The sequence below is a fragment of the Macrotis lagotis genome, chromosome 2, assembly GCF_037893015.1.
Source record: "Macrotis lagotis isolate mMagLag1 chromosome 2, bilby.v1.9.chrom.fasta, whole genome shotgun sequence".
Taxonomy (NCBI): Eukaryota; Metazoa; Chordata; class Mammalia; order Peramelemorphia; family Peramelidae; genus Macrotis; species Macrotis lagotis.
The window spans coordinates 102,766,887-102,784,563 of record NC_133659.1 but is presented as its reverse complement, the minus strand read 5'-3'; the positions used below and the strand labels follow the sequence as shown (position 1 = coordinate 102,784,563).

The following is a 17,677-nucleotide window of genomic DNA, read 5'->3' as shown; positions in this document are numbered from 1 at the left end:
TCCATGTGTGGGGGGAGCAGTTGGCATTGGCAAGCTGCCTGTGATGCATCTTCCACTGAACCTGTCCTGTGCCTTGTCACCATTTCCTTCCACCAGGTCCTGGGGAAATTGGAGCCAGGCATCTCTTTGGCTTGCAGGCCTGCTAAGGTTCTTATACTCTTGAACCTCTGTACCCAAGTTGAGGTCTGGAGGAAGGGGCTTGGGGTAGGGTATGGAGAGGGAACAAGGGAAGGGTCCCAATTTTTAAACCTCTCTATTATGTGAGGGCCAAGTCCTTAGGAACTGTGATATTCCTGCATTCCTGTATATTCCTATATTCCTGTAGTTATCATGGATCTGGGCAGGAGAGAGCAACTACATGATTTAAGGAGACTGTTGCTATAAATTTCCATTCCCTTGGCTTCCAGAGGTTTCAGAACTTTTCCTCAGAGGGATAATAGAGGGGCAGGATAACTGAACATGTTTCTCCAATACCCCACTCTCATTTGCTACCTCTTACACACCCACAGACATACCCATACATAGATAAACATACACACACACACAGAGTAAGACCCCTGAGGCAGACATATATCAGCTTGGCCAAGACTAGGACAGTGGATAAATTGATATTACCCACATCACAAGGGAGGAATCCAGTTCTTTGCCACCTCTTGCTGGAACCTCACCCACCACTAGCATGTTCCCATTTCTTCATGGGAACAGAGAGTATTGTGACGGAGGGTAGGGGTAAGGGGATGGGAAAGAGGACCAGAACTTCCCCAATTATACCACATCTAGACCACCCCAGCTTCTCTAGCTTCTTCTTCTCCTCCTCCTTATTTCTCAATCCCTTGCAATCCAGTTCCTCACTTCATCACTTAAATGGAATTGCATTCTAGTTGCCAAACCCAAAGGCCCTTTCTCAATCCTCATTCTTCTTGATCTCTCTGCAGTTTTTGACAGTTTACTACCTAGGATTGTTTTAGCATCTCTAGGGGTTACTCCTGGATATTCTCCAACCATGGCAGCTAATGGACCTGAAGTCAGGAACACCTCAGTTTAGATCTGGTGTTGGTGCTTACTAACTGGGCAAGTCACTTAAACTCTGGCTATCTCAGTTTCCTCATCTGTAAAATAAGAATAATAAAAACACCTACCTCATAGGGTCATTATGAGAATCAAATCACCTATCCGGCCAGCTGCATTCCAGATCCCAATTACCAATTCCCTGTTGGATAATTAATGTATTCATTGATTTGATAAAGTCTTTATTAAATGTCTACCACAAGCTCTGTTCTGGAGATACACAATGAACCAGTCCCTGACCTCAAGACTTCATCTGCAAGCATCTCAAATCCTACATGTCCAAATGGAAACTCCCTGCCTCCCAAACTCAATTTTCTTCCAAATTTCCCTATTTCTATTGAGTCCCACCATCCTTCTGGTCAACCAGAAATACAACCAAAGCACCATCCTTGATTCTTCCATTTTCCTCATTTGCTATAGCAATATTCCCATATTCTCCTTTGTTTGCTCAACCATCCAAGTCAGGCCCCATACTCTTGTTGTACCCCCAACATTCTGTCTTAGTCCTCTTCTTCTCTCTCCTCCCTCCCTTTCTCTTCCCCTCTATCTCTCTATTTCTATTTCTCCCTCTGTCTCTCTCCCTTTCCCTCACTCTACATCACTCTCTTATATCTCTGTCTCTGACTCTTTCTTTTTCTCTTTCTGTCCTGTCTTTATCTGTTCTTTCTGTCCCCTCTAGATCTACATGTATAACCCCAGTCTCTTCTTTGAACTTCCATTTCACATCACCAATTACTTTTTGAACATATAACAACCCTGGATGTCTATCTTAAGCTTGACATGCCCCAAACTTAACTCATTGTCTCCCTAAACTTCCCTCTCTTCCAAAATTCATTATTTCTGTTAAAGGCACCACCATTCTTCTAGATTCTCAAGATCATGAATTCAACGTTCCCCTGATTCCTTGATTTTCCCCATTCCCTGTTTCTAATCAGTTCTCAAATCTTGTCTTTTCTACCTTCACAACATCTCTCACATCTAACCTTTTCTCTCTACTCACACATCTTAATTCAGGCCCTCATCATCTCTGATCTAGTGCAATAACCTAATTGGCACCCAAGTCCCAAATCTCTCCTCATTCCTGTTCATCCTCCACACTGTTCTCAAAGCAATTTTCCTTTAAGTGCCAGTCTGACTGCATGACTTTCCTACTCAATAAACTCCATAAACTCAATAAACCCTGTTGCCTCCAGGATCAAATGTAAGCCACTCTCTTTAGCTTTTAATGCCCTATACAACCTCAACCCAATGGCTTACCTTGCTGGACATTACTCTCCTCCCCACACCCAGTCAGACAGACCTCTTTATTCTTAACACATGACACCCCCTTACCTTGATGATTTCATAGACCTGGAATCCTTTGCTTTCTCACAGTCTTTTTCTTCCTTTAAAACATAGCTCAAGGGTCATTTTGAGCTCCCTCCAACTCCTAGTGTCCTTTTTCCAAAGCCTTGTATTGAACTATATCTGGATCCAATCACTTTCTCCTTATAGCCCCCTGTTAGAATGTAACAGGGCAAGGAGGGCTCTTTCAGAAGCCTTTGGACTTGAACCCTAGTGTTTGGTTCATAATCAGCACTTAATAAACTCTTTCTGATTGATGGTTGATCTAATAAGTTGCTAAGTCTTGGCATTATACTTTCACAATATATCTTCATGACTTCATCACTTCTTGCCCTTTCACAACAGCCTCCTATGAGGTCTCCCTGCTTCAAGTCTCTCCCCTGCTCTAATCCATTCTTCACATAGAAGTCAGAGTAATTTTCCTAAAGTAATCATCTGACCAGATTAAACCCCTATTCAATAAACTCCCATGGACCCATATTATCTTTGGGGCCAAATATAAATTCCTCTGTTTAACATTTCAAGCCCCTTCTTTCTTTTCCAGTCTTTAAGAATTTCTTTTCTCCACAAACCTGACGGCCCAACGTATTGACCTACCTGACAGGGCCTATAATGCTATAATGTCTGTCTCTGTCTTAGCAAAGCCTGTCTTCCTCACCTCCACACTTCGATTTCATTCAAGACATAGTAAAGATTTGCTTCTTACACAGTCTTCTTGATTTCCACCATCCTCAATCTTCCCTATCAGCTCCCTGTGCCTTCCTTCCCAAAACTATCTTATATTCAATATTATAGCACATTTATACATATATACACTGACAAACACACATATACTCAATACACACATGATATGCATATTTAGGCATGTATACATAGAACACACATGTGCACACATGCCCACAAGTCCTTGTATATGTTGCATGTTCTTCTATGTGTCCCTGCTGTTTCTTTGATAAACATAATGAAAATAAGTAGTGTTTATATGTAGTTTTCTGCAAATATTACCTCTGTTGATTCTCCTAGCAACCTTGGGAGACAGATGCTATTAGTATTCTCATTTTACAGATAAGGAAGCTGAAACAGAAAGTTGTTAAATGACTTGCCCAAGATCACAAATTTAAACAGCTAGTAAGTATTTGTAGTTGGATTTGAACTCAATTCTTCCTGATATACCTATGCTCTATCAAATGTGTCATTTAACTTCTTAAGAGTAGGGTCTAGTTTCACATTTGTCTTTGTATCTTCAGCAATTAGAGAGGTACCTGGACAAAATATAAATGTAAAAAAATAAACATTTGCTATTTGATTTTTTTTTTTATTGAACCATTGCCTTCTATTCACTCAATATGTCCACCATGATGGTTCAGGCCTTCATCATCTCAAAGCCTGCCATGTGCCACAGTGGACAGAGTCCTGAGCCTGGAAGATATAAACTTAAATGCAACCTCAGATATTTCCTACTGAATGACCTTGGACAAGTTACTTAAGCTCTGTTGGCTTCAGTTTCCCCATCTGTAAAATGAGGGTAATAATTGCCCCTACCTCCTAGGATTGAATGAGATAATATTCATAAAGTATCATACAAAATAGGCATTTTGTAAATGCTTCCTTACTTCCTTCTTGCCTGGAATTGCTGCAGTCTCCTATTTGCACCTTGTTTTTTAGCCTTTTTCCTCCTGGACCATCCTGTACAATCTGCCAAGTAACCTTTAGAAAACATAAATTTAATCATGACTGTTCTTGATCAAGAGTCTTTAGTGAACTCTTATGGTCTCTAGAATAATAAACATAAATAAAATAAAACATAAATATTTTAAACTCTACACTATTTGGTGCTAACCTACCTTTCCAGGCTTAGTTGATGTTACTCCTTTTTGGTACATTCAACTGCCCTGACCTCCACTCCCTGAACTTAGCCTTCTATTCTCCTGCTTCTATGTCTTTTTACACAGTGACCCCCACCTCTTAAAACCCCTAACATCTATTGGCACTTAGTTCATGTGCCACCTCCTAGGGGAAGACTTTTCTAATCACCCTATGTCCTGGAGTTTTGAACATTTTAATATATGTCATGGACCCCTTTGGGACTGATGAACCTTTTGCAGAATAATGATACTAGGGGCAGCTAGGTGGTGCAGTGGCACCAGCCTTGGAATAAGGAAGACCTGAGTTCAAATCCAACCTCAGACACTTAATTGCCTAGTTGTGTGACCTTGGGTAAGTCACTTAACCCCATTGCCATACATTTAGGAAAAAATTTTTTAAAAGAATAATGATACTAGGTTTGATCTGGTTATCTCTGAGAATTCCATTCTCTTTAAGGATATGATTTCTCTCTCATCACACCCAATTTGGATCGAGGTACAACATGGAAACAAAGTAAAGACTGACGGAGTGCTATCTGTGGGGTGGGGGTGGGGGGAGGGAAGCAAGATTGGGGGAAAACTGTAAAACTCAAATAATATCTTTAATAAAAATTAAAAAAAGAATAATGAAGCTAAATCTCAAAAGTCTATACATGGAGTCACAAAGGAAAGCAATTATATTGAAATAAAATGATCAAAATATATATTTTCAAAAATAAATTCAAATTAATATTCCTTACTTAGAGAGTCCTATCCTCCCCAATTTACCTTTTTTATATTCCTATTTGATGAATATGCGCCACCCTTAGGAGATAACATATGAACTAAGTGCTAATAGATGCTAGGGATTCTAAGAGGTAGGGATCATTGTGTAAAAGGGCATAAAAACAGAATAGAATACTAAGTTCAGGGAATGGAGGTCAGGGAAGTTTGCCTCAAAAGTAGAATGTACCGAAAAGGAGTGTTGCATCTGGTAGTTGACACTTACAGTCTATGAATTTTTCAAAGAAAATATTTTAAAACTTCATTTCAGTGACTGGTTTCTTTTGTAAACTCATGTATTTAATTTTATGCATTTAATAATAGCATTCTGAGAAGAGATCCATAGATTTCATCACACTGACCAAAGTGTCTGTGACACAAAGCAAGTTAAGAACCCTTAGACCAGCAGAATAAAAAAGTCTCTGAAGGCAGGGACTATTTTTCTTTTTGTCTGTGAGTCTCTGTCTCCCACCACAGAGTCCCCCCACCCAATAGTAAGAACTTAATAGATTATTATTGTATTGGATTGGAGGCGACTGGATGATCTGTAAAGCAGAGGAGCTCCTCTTTGAGTGTTCCTTGTGTCTCTGTGTCATGTCTCTCTCCTGAACTGATCATTATCTTTCTTTCCTTTTGCCTCTGATACAAAAACCCTACTTATGGCTCTGACAGCCTCTGTAGCCTCTACCTTAGACAGAACAGGGATGGGGCTTCAATATCTTATAGGCACTAGAATATTAGAGCTGGAATGGAGCTTCATGAGGTCCAACCCTCCTGATTTATAGATACAAAAACTGACATTACGAGAGTTGAAGTAGCTTGTCCAAAAAATTGATCCCAGGTTTTATAACCCTTAGGTTAGTTTTTCCAAAAGAGAGATATGAGACTTCGATCTTCAGTCTATTTGAAGCTAGCCTTCTCTCATACCAGTGTTGAGCTTGTCTGGGAAACAAGTTATCTGGGCAAGGCCATAGGGAAGACATACTTTCCCTTCCACTTAGTGGTTCTTGCATTCTCTGGGACCTCACTTGGACTAGGGTGTTCTTCCTTATTTGGCCAGTAGGCGGCAACAATGATTAATTTTAAGGGCTCAAGCTACCAGGTCAAGGTATTGAAAGTCGATTATCAATCAATCCACAATTTATTAAGTACCTACTATGTATTAGATTGGGGGGATATACAGTCAAAGATATGTCTTTGTTCATATGAACATGAATTGTGTGTACACATAGACATATCTTTGACTATATATGTGCATAATTATATGTGGACATATACAAAAATAAAGTCTCTCTGCATAAAAACCCCAAATAATGGGAGAAGCCCCAAATAATTTTTATTAGTTAAAATTTTTTTAAACCTGTTGTGAATAATATGGAAATATGTCCAATATGATTGTGCCAGTATTGCTTGCAGTCTTGGGGAAAGGGGAGGAAAGGGAGGGATAAAATCTTATAAAAACGGATGTTGAAAACAATCTTTACAGATAATTGGAGAAAAAATAAAATACTATCAATATTAAAGTAGGAAAAAACCTTCTTTTGGCATTTAAGATCATTCCCAATCTGGCTCTAGCTAATATTTCTAGCCTTATTACAATTATTCCCATTTAGCCAACCACAATGGTTTTCTGGCTGCTCCTCCCAAATCAAAATCTATCTCCCAACTCTGCCCATTCACCTCTGCTTTTTGGAATTTCTCATGATCTTCAAAGCTCAGCTCAAGCCTTAGCTCCTACAGAAGGTCTTTCCTCAGTGATCAATATGTCTCTCTCTCTCTCTCTCTCTCTCTCTCTCTCTCTCTCTCTCTCTCTCCATTCACACAGATTATGTTATACCCATTTTGTGAAATTTTATATTTATTTAGGTGGGTAAATGTTATTTCTGCCCAAAAGAATGTCAGCTCTTTGAGATCAGACTGTTTCATTTTTCCCCTTTGTGTTCCCTGTGACTGGCACAGTAGATGCTTAATAAAAATAATTACTCTATAATTATTATTAATGAATTGTAATTTTATCATACTATAATATTACAAGCATATATTAATATAATTATAATATAATGATACTGTAACATTGTTATCATATTATAATAATTATATTACTAAGATTATGAGAATAAACTCATTTGTTCATTTGCTTGATTGAAGAACCACATCTGGAGTACAAAACTGATCAGTTCACTGGCTTAGAGACTTAGAGACTCAGGTTCTGGTCTCAAATCTGCCTCCAGTTAACTGTCAACTCCAAGAAGTCTCTGAACCTTAACTTCCTCCTGTGTAAAATGATTCGTTCTTAAGTTCAAAGACTAGCTCACTTTTGTATTTGTTTCTTCAGTTCCAAGGACATAGAAGGGCTTTGTTGAATAAACACTTTTTGATCGATTGATCAAAGTTTTGAGTATTATGATGTGATGTAGGGAATGCCAGCTCCAGAGACATGATTCAGGCTCAGATCTTAACTATGGCATTTACCACCACCTGTGTGACCTTGGCCAAGTCACTCATCCTCTTGGGTCCTCAATTTCCTCAATTGTAAAATGAGTAGGGTGGACTATATGGTCTCTTAGGTCCCTTCAAACAATGCATCTGTGATTTCTCCCAGTTCTAAAAATTCTTTTTTCTAAATTTGTTTGAAATGAGAAAATACAAAGTCATCTACAGGTAAATCGTGGTGATTTTCCAGGGCTCCAGACTTGGGGAATGGGGGGAGTAGGGCATGTCCCATGACTGTGGAGTCCAGAAAGCTGGAGGGTGACTCAGGAAGGCAGGAGGGTGGCTCAGTGGATAGGACACTGGAGTCAGGTAGGCCTGAGTTCAAATTCAACCCCAAGCACTAACAGTTTTGCCTGGAGCAAATTAGTTGATCTCTCTTTACCTTAGTTTCCCTCTCTGTAAAAATGTACCTCCCTCCCAGGATTGCACTGAGGATCAGAACAGATTCTTAGCACATAGTAGGCATATAATAAATGTCTGCCACCTCCCTTTGAAGAAGAAAGAAAAGGAAGAAACTTGGCTCTGACATTTGAGACTCAAATACATCAAGATTAATAGCCTGCCCCCCCAATTCCTCAGGCTTTCTGCTGCCCTTCTATGGGACTTCTTTTTTTTAGGTCTTTTAAGTGACTTGCCCAAGGTCACACAGTAGTAACTATCAAATATCTGAGGCCAAATTTGAACTAAGGTCCTCCTTACTCCAGAGTCAGTGCTCTAACCATTGCACAATTTAGCTGCCCAAGAAATTTCTCACTACCAAAGTCTTTGGTACTGTCAAATGGATCAATGTCAGAAAAAGATACAGTTTTATCAGTGGAAATGATACTAAAGATGCATTATTTGCTTTACTGTACAACTAAAGACCACTAGACCTTTCCTTCTGCCTTGTGACTACACCCTTCTAAGTAGGATGTAAGATGTACAAATTTAGAGAATCCACCCCTGTTTTGGCCTGAACTGTGATAGAGCCTTCTGAGCACATATTCATCTGATCAGTCACAGTTGAACACACTGTAACTTGACTCTAACAGAGTGATATCATTTTGGCCCTCTTTGAGAACGAAGGACAAACACCACCACCCCATTCGAATATGAACTCCTCAGGAGCAGAGATTATCTTATACTGTCTTCCAAAACTTGACCTGGTGTTTTATACTTAGTAAGAGCTTAATAGATTGGCTTCAAGTCACATGATCCATAAGATGAAGACTATGACACTTTCTCCTAAACTCCAAACTTCTCTCATACCTTGTCCAAAAGCATAATTGTGTATAAGAGATAAAGCAATTTCAGTTCTCTCCAGGGTCTGAGACACTAAGAATCTTAACAAGTTAACAACACAACAAACTAAGAGTAGAGATGGCTAATCACTAATCATTAATTTATTCATGAAGCATTACATCTCCCTCCAGCCACCTTCAAAGAGGATGGAGTTAGAAAGTGAGTGATAGGGCGGCTAGGTGGCGCAGTGGATAAAGCACTGGCCTTGGAGTCAGGAGTACCTGGGTTCAATTCCAGTCTCAAACACTTAATAATGACCTAGCTGTGTGGCCTTGGGCAAGCCACTTAACCGCATTGCCTTGCAAAAACTAAAAAAAAAAAGTGAGTGATAGGGAAATATAAGGGAATAAACCTTTGTAGAGCACCTGTAATAGGCACTGTACTGAAGGTCCTTGCAAATATTATCTCCTTTAATACTTACAACAGCCATAGGAAAAAGTACCATTATCAATTCCATTTTATGTGGAACAAACTGGTCAACAGAAGTTAACTAATTTCCCCTGGGTCACTCAGCTAGTGATCCGAGGTCAGATTTGAACTTAAACATCCCAGAGTCTAGGCATGTTGGTCTATTCAATGTGCCAACAGTGGTGCTTCTGAAGCAAAGACAGAAATTATCAAAGATATCAGGAAGAAGAAGATTAGGTTAACAGCCTTGAGTACAAGAACCTGTATGGAAGATAGTAATAAGGGAAGATCACCTTCAGATCATCTACAATCCAGAAATTTTGAAAATATTATAAGATAAAGGAAAATGCATCAATACTTGATGAGGCAGAGAAGCCAGCTGCTTCTCATGAGAATATGGAAGCACAACAGGTTTGATGTATGGTTGAATAGAGAAATAAAATTGTCAAAGCAAGATTTTTGGCCTGAAGAGCAGCAATGATCAACACAATTGGAAAAAAAATTCCAGTCCACAGTGGCAAATGTCATAAAAGATAAAAAAGAGAGAACAAAGGCATGGGAATGCCAATACACAGAAGAGAAGGACAATCTGGAAGAACAAAAGGAAAAAATGTTAAAATAAAAATATTCCTATATAAACCTATATAAAAATTCCTATATAAACCAATGTTTATTGGTTTCAAAGGCAGGATGTATAGAAACCTTAAAATGCTTTTTAATTCAATCATTTATTCATCTGTGTAAAGATGTTAGGGAAAAAGGTGGAGCTGATACAATGTCACACTTGATTGACCCTGGATCCTATGTTCACTAAAGATGAGCATGGGCTGTTATTCTGAGAATGTTCGGCATTTCACAGCATATAAACAAGTCCCATGAGGAATTCTCAGTCCAAGAGGAGCTGAGAAGTCATCTAATCTCTCCATCCACTTCCACCTTATCCAATTCTCCTCTGATCTTACATGTCACAGATAGAGTATCATCTTTAAATCTATTGTAGTCTGAGTTGATCTGCCATTTTACTTCTCCCAAAGTATAGTCCTTTCACCTAGAGTCTTTTCCATGGAGAATGCTGAGGTTAAAAGTGCCAGTGTGCCAGTGTGCCAGTGTGCATACTGCAAGGAAACCACAGGGCCAGAAGGGAGAGAAGCCACAGGGAGAGATGGAGGAGAGGGAGCCTCTCCTGTTACCCTAGACATAATATGTACTTCTCTTGTTTAGACAACAGAGAATGAGGAGCACTGAGCACATGGCCTCAGAAAAAATAAGAACTGAAACCTCATGACACAGTAGAGTAAATGCAGAGAAACAGAGAGAGGGAAAGAGGGAGGGGGAGAGAGACACAGAGAGACAGACAGAAGAACAGGAAGAAAGGAGACAAAGGAAGAAAGGGACAGGGTGAGGGGGGAGAGAGAGAGAGAGAGAGAGAGAGAGAGAGAGAGAGAGAGAGTCAGAAAGAGTCTTACAGAACCAGAGATAGAGATAGAGAAGTGATCAGAAGAGCAGCTGTTGTGAGCAGTTAAAAAAAAAAAACTAGAATCTAGTCCAAATCCCTTTCTTTCACCTGATTCCTTGGAAGGGGGAAAAACCATCCTGTATTTACCTATCCCATCATTTTCTTTCTTTTTTTTCCCTCCAAACTGTGGGGGTTTGGGGATGAGAAAGAGGTTCAACCCCTTGATTGCATCCATTACATTCTTTATGTCAAAGCCTGTTCCTTGTTTAAAGGTTTATTTCTATACTATTTAAAATGACTATTAAAGTATATGACCATTTACAATTATTTGGATTCAAGTTTTAAAATATCTTTTAGGGTTGTGATAGGGAAGGAGATTTTCCTCAGCTCTGGCTTGCTTCAAGTATTTTACCTTACTTCAAGATTAAATGAGATAATAATTATAACTCACTTGGCACAGTATCTAGCATCTAATAAGCACCTTAAAAAGCTTCATTTTTAATTATGATTTATTAAATGTTTCTGTGCCAGGCTCTTTGTAAATATTATTTTATTTGACTTTCACAACAACTTAGGAAATAGGTATTCATATTCCCATTGTACACTTGAGAAAACTGAGGTAAAGAGGGTTAAGTGATTGACCCAGGGTCACACAGCTACTAAGTGTCCAACATGGATTTGAACTCGGGTCTTCTTATACACTATCCATGGTGCTATCTGATTCAGTGGCTAGGGATTCAAAGCAGGCTACCTTACTTGACCTGACATCACTATATATGCCTGGCCAAATAGAGACAACAATGATATCATCAGAGACCCATCCACAAGACCTTGAGAACAAGGTTTATTTTTCATGTGCTCATGAGTTAAGTAGACCTCATTTGGCACTCTCACAAATGATCTGATTAGCTCTAGTGAAATAGGACTGAAAGAATGAGAGGCAGAGACAGAAAGCATCAGTTCTTACAGGTCCAGGGAAACCGGGCATGAGGTTGCCATAGGATCAAAGATTTAAAGCTGAAAGAACCTGTAGAGGTCATATTGTCCAGGATCACATTTGTCAGATGAAGGCCCTAAGGCCAAGAGTTTAATTGCCTGCTAGTGAGAAGAAAAGCCAGGATTCAGAGACCAGGTTCTCTGACTCTCAGTGAAATTCTTTGCTTAATCCATCATATACATTTAACATACAGTATATCACAGATGGGTTTAAAATTAAAATTCATGTCCTTTTCTTTCTAGTCCTACATTAGACTGGTCTTTCCATTCAACAATCAATCAAATGATTAGACAATGAGCAATCATAAACTGTTTCAGCTCCCATCTCAAGTATATGCCTTACCCCTGCTCCTTGACCAAGGGTTCCAGACCCCAGGAACTTATCTATAAAATGAAGGGGTTGGACTTAATGACCTCCAAGGTCCTTTAGAGATTTAAATCTATGATTCTATGACATTCTGAGGAACCAACAAGGCATGCCCTCTGACACAGTTTCCTTTTTTTTTTGCCAGTTTTCACAAGGCAGGGTTAGGTTGTTATGATTATTTGCATTTGGCTAAATCCCTAACATTTATTAAATACTTATTATGTGCTGGTCACTATTTTAAGTTCTGGAGATAAAAATATTTATTTATATATTTTTTTACCTAATTACATGTAAAAATAATTTTTAATATTTCTTTTTTTTAATTTTGAGTTCCAAATTCTCTCCCTCCCTCATTCCCCCATTGAGAAGTTAAGCAATTTGCTATAGGTTATATATATATATATGTATATATATACATATATATATATGCAAAACATATTTTTATTTTAGTCATGTTATAAAAAACACAATCTTAAAAAAACAAGAAAAATAAAATTTTAAAAAGTTTACTTTGATATGTGTTCAGATTCCATCAATTTTTCCTCTTGGGGGGTGGCTAGGTGGCATAGTGGATAAAGCACTGGCCTTGGAGTCAGGAGTAACTGGGTTCAAATCTGGTCTCAGACAACAATTACCTAGCTGTGTGGCCTTGGGCAAGCCACTTAACCCCATTTGCCTTGCAAAAAAAACCTAAAAAAAAATTTTCCTCTGTAGATGGATAGCATTTTTCATTATAAGTCCTTCAGAATTGTCTTGGATTGATGAGAATAGTCAAGTCATTCACAGTTGATCATGGTACAACATTGCTGTTTCTATGTACAATATCCTTCTGGTTCTGCTCACTTCATTTTGCATCAGTTCATGTAGGTCCAGGTTTTCTTTTTGTTTTTTAATTAATTTATTTATTTTTTCATCCATATGCACAGGTATATTTTTAAGTTACAAAATTTTCTTCCACCCTCCCTTCCCACCCCCCTCCACTCAGCAGTGAACAGTTAGGTTAGCATCATACATACATATTTTTGATAAACTTGTATATACATTAGTCATTTTAGTACAAGGAATTGGGATTAAGGGAAAGAAATACATAAAGGCAATACCATGGTCACTGACCTCAAGGGGCTTACAGTCTAATGAAAGAGGGAATAAGCATTTTTAGAATTCCTACCATATGCTAGCTGCTGGGTTGCACTTTTTTACAAATTCTTCTCAAATATTATTATAAATATTTGCTTCTCACAGCAACCCTGGGAGGTAGTGTTATTATTATTAATCTCATTTTACAGTAAAAGAAACTGAGGTAAACAGAGGTTAAGTGACTTGTCCAGGGTCATACAGCTAGTAAGTATGGTCAGAGCTGCGTTCAGATCTTTCTGATTCTAGGACTAGTGTAGCTACTACACCACCAGTTGCTTCTGATGGAGAGGAGATAACCCTCCCCCGCCACCTCCAGACAGAACACCTGATTTTCTTCATGGATTGTTTATCTACACAATCCTATTCCACTCACTACAGTGACTTTTCCAAAACTTTTTATCCTTTTTTCAAGTTTTTCAAGATTCCACTCTCTCAGTAGAGAGTTTTTGTCTCCTATTTCACTGAAAAAAAATTGAGTTCATTCCCCTAGAGCTCTCTCTTGTCCCCTCCTACTCTTCTCATGTCACTGCCACTATAGCCTCTTCACCCCTATTTCACACAAAGGGGTGATCTTTCTCCTTGTCAGGGCAAACCCTTATGCCTGCAAAAAATGGTTCCCATTTTATCCTATCTTCTCCAGAAGATTTTTGTCTCTATCCTACCTATTTCTCTCTAATCTTCAATCACTCTCTCTACCAACTGCTTCCCTGCTGCCCACACAGATGCTCATATTCTTCCCATTCTCAAAAAAAGTCCTTCACTGAAGCCAAGATGGCAGAGGCAGCAATCCAACCAAACTCTTCCAACGTTCCCTTCCAAACAACTTTGAAATGACATGTTAAATTGAATTCTGGAGCAGCATAGCCAACAAAAGTTTGGAATGAAGTATTTTTTCAGCCCATTTTTCTAGCCCATAACAACTTAGGAAGCCACTAGAAGAGGTCTATGACACCAGAGTGATGGGTCTTGGAGGTAGGCAGTTTGAGAGTTCTCAGACCAGAGATGGTAAGGGGATCAGACAAATGTTTAGAAAGATTACAGACAACCCTGAGTTGACATTGGGTGCAACAACCTGAGCTTTTCTTGACAATTCCATTGTCCATAGACTGCTTTGGAATGCAGTTCCAGGAAGGAGGATCACTAGCACTTGAAGATCAGAGCATAAACCAGGAGAGTAATGAGCATATCACTCACTAAATCACATTATTTTGGAAACAATGAAAACCCACAGATCCCCCCAGAACTAGCTCTGAAAATAGCAGCATGAAAAATTCTGAAATTTAGGATATAAAGTTCAAAATCAAGAAAAAGACTGGAAAAATGAGCAAATAACAACAATAGAACTTGATCATGAAACATTACTATGGTAGCAGGTAAGACCAAGATATAAACTCAGAAGAAAACACTATGAAAAAGTTATATCCAAAAGACATCAAAGAAAAAACTACAAATAGGACAAAAGTCCAACAACAATTCTTGGAAGAGTTAAAGAAAAAAATTAGTTAGACAAAAAAACTGGGAAAAGAAATGAAAGCAATGCAAGGAAATTATAAAAAGATAATTAATAGTCGGAAAAGAAATATTTCTACTGGATTTCTAAGTTGTCTTAGGCTAGAAATATGGGCTGAAAAAGTACTTCATTCTAAATTTTTATTGGCTATGTTGCTCTAGAATTGGCTAAGAGGAAAAAGAGGTGTAAAAACTCACTGAAGAAAATAGCTCCTTAAAAATAAGAATTGGGCAAGTGGAAGCTAATTCTCTATGACACATCAAGAAACAATAAAACAAAAGTAAAAAGAATGAAAAATAGAAAGAAATGTGAAATATTTCATTAGAAAAGCAATTGAACTGGAAAATAGATTCAGCAGAAAAAATTTAAGAATTATTGAATTACTTGAAAGTTAAACAACTTTGAATATATCTTTAACACTTAACAACTACTAGGTCTATATCCTACAGTGATCAAAGGAAAAGGAAAATGGCATATATATATATATATATATATATATATATATATATATACACATATATATATCAAAAAAATATATAGTACCTCTTTTGTGGTGACAAAGAATTGGAAATTGAGGTGCCCTTTAATTGGAGAATAGTTGAACATGTTGTCATGTATAATTGTGATGGAATACTATTGTGCTATAAGAAATGAAACGAAAAGTGGAATGGTTTCAGAAGAACCTGGGGAGATATGTATGAACTGAAACAAAGTAAAGTGAAGAGAACAGAAGAGCATTGTATATAGTAACAGCAAAATTTTAATGATTAATTGTGACTTAGCTACTCTGATCAATATGATGATCCAAGATAATTACAAAGGACTCATGATGAAAAATGCTATCCAACTTTTTAGAAAGAACTGATGAATTCTGAATTGAACTGATGAGCATTGAAGGAAGTCAGTGAGGTCAAGGTTAAGAGATCAGTAAGGAGAGCATTGAAGTATAATTGAAGTATAATTTCCCTTTATTTTTCTCTTTTTTTGTAACACGATCAATATGGTAACATGTGTTCATGATTTCACACATATAATTGATTTCATATTGCTTACTTTCTCAATGGGTGGGGAAGGGTTGGAAGGAGGTAAAGAATTTGGAACTCAAAATTATTTTTTTAGATTTTTCAGGGCAATGGGGTTAAGTGGCTTGCCCAAGGCCACACAGCTAAGGTAATTATTAAATGACTGAGGTCGGATTTGAACCCAGGTATTCCTGACTCCAAGGCCAGTGCTCTATCCACTGCGCCACCTAGCTGCTCCTCAAATTTTCTTAAAAAAAATGTTTTTAAAAACTGACCTTCACATTCCTATCAAGCTATCATCCTTTGTCTATCTTATCTTCCAAGCCACTTCTGGTGGCTAACTACCATGAGTGCTTCCATTTCCTTTCTTCTCATTCTCTTCTTAACTGTCTTCAGGCTGATTTTCAACCTCATCATGCAATGGAAACTTCTCTTTCTGAAGTTTCCAATGACCTCTTAAGAGTCAAGTATAATGACCTTTTTTTCCCCAGTCCTCTTTCTTTGATAATAGCCATTACCCTCTTCTTGATCATCTCTTCCAAGTTTTCATATTGTTTTCTCCTGACTCTCCATCTACCTCTCTGATCACTTTTACTTTGCTTTCTTTGCTGAATATTCATTCAGGTGATGCCTTCTAACTACCAGTGTCCCCTAAACTTCTGTCTGTGGTCTTTTTCTCTTCTCCCTCTACATTGGTAATCTTCTGAGTTCCCCTGGATTCAATTGCTATCTTATTGTAGATCTTAATCTAGTATCAATCTCTCATCTAACATCAAAGTCATATCTTCAACTATGTATTGGACATCTCAAAGTGGATATCCCTTTGATATCTTAAACTCAACATGTCCAAAATTGAACTCATTATCTTTTCCACTAAATCCTCCTACTCCTAACTTTCCTATTACTGTTTGAGGTACCATAATCCTTCCAGTCAACCAGGTCACAACCAGATTTCATTCTCAACTCATTACTCTTTCTTACCTCTATGTCTAATCTCTTGTCAAGTTGTCACCTTTTACTTCACAACACCATATATGTGTGTGTGTGTGTGTGTGTATGTATATATATATATATATATATATATCCCCTTCTCATCTCTGAATCTGTCATCACCCCGGTGCAGACTCTCATTACTTTATACCAGTAATATTGTCATTGCCGTCTAGTTGATTTTCTGCCTCAAATCTCTTCTCACTTAAGTCCACCTTTTATCCAAGTATCAGAAAGATATTCCTAAAATGTAGGTCTGACCATGTTATTCCCCTCCCCTATCCAATTAATTACAATGGCTCCCAGTAATCTCCAGGTTCAGTTATAAACTCCTCTAATTAGCTTTTAATGCCCTTTCTAACCTGGTATTTTCCTACCTTTCCAGTCTTCTTCTACCTTACTCCTCTCCATATACGTATCTGTGATCCAGGACACCAGTCTCCTAGTCATCAGATCATGTTGTTTCCCAATTCTGTGAATTTCCACTGGCTGTCCTCCATGTCTAGAATGTTCTCCCTACTGATCTCTTAACCCTGACCTCACTGGCTTCCTTCAATGCTCATCTAGAATTCCACCTTCTGCAATAAATCTATCCTGATCTTCCTCAATGCTAAGTTTTTCCCTCTGAAATTATCTCCAATTTACCAGATCTATATCTTGTTTGTATATCGTTTGAATGCTTTCTCATTAGATTGTGAACTCATTAAGGCAAGGGCTGTTTTGACTGACTGTTATATAATAAGCAAATGGATGTTTAATAAATGTTTGTTTACTTAACCTGGTAATCTAAGGACTAGACTGTTGGTTAATGCCCAGATTAACTATGATTAATATTGCCAAGTTTATCTTCATTATGTAAATTAAGATCACTCATTGAAGCAACTGCAATAAGTATTCTCTATGTGGGTCTATGGAGTATTTAAATAGGGAGATCATTTTTTTCTTTCTCACTTCAATTCCTGCATATAGTGGTATATG

The 17,677-nt window shown here is 38.0% G+C and overlaps 1 long non-coding RNA gene across 1 annotated transcript in view; it reads right to left on the bottom strand.

The window, feature by feature from the left end:
- Positions 1-2,740, bottom strand: part of LOC141512999 (uncharacterized) — a 29,617-nt gene extending 26,877 nt beyond the window's left edge. The window contains exons 1-2 of the long non-coding RNA XR_012475658.1: positions 2,401-2,740; positions 1,140-1,210 (exon numbers count right to left, since the gene is read on the bottom strand). This is a non-coding gene — a long non-coding RNA (uncharacterized LOC141512999). The remainder of the gene's footprint in view (positions 1-1,139; positions 1,211-2,400) is intronic.
- Between the last annotated feature and the right edge of the window lie 14,937 nt (positions 2,741-17,677).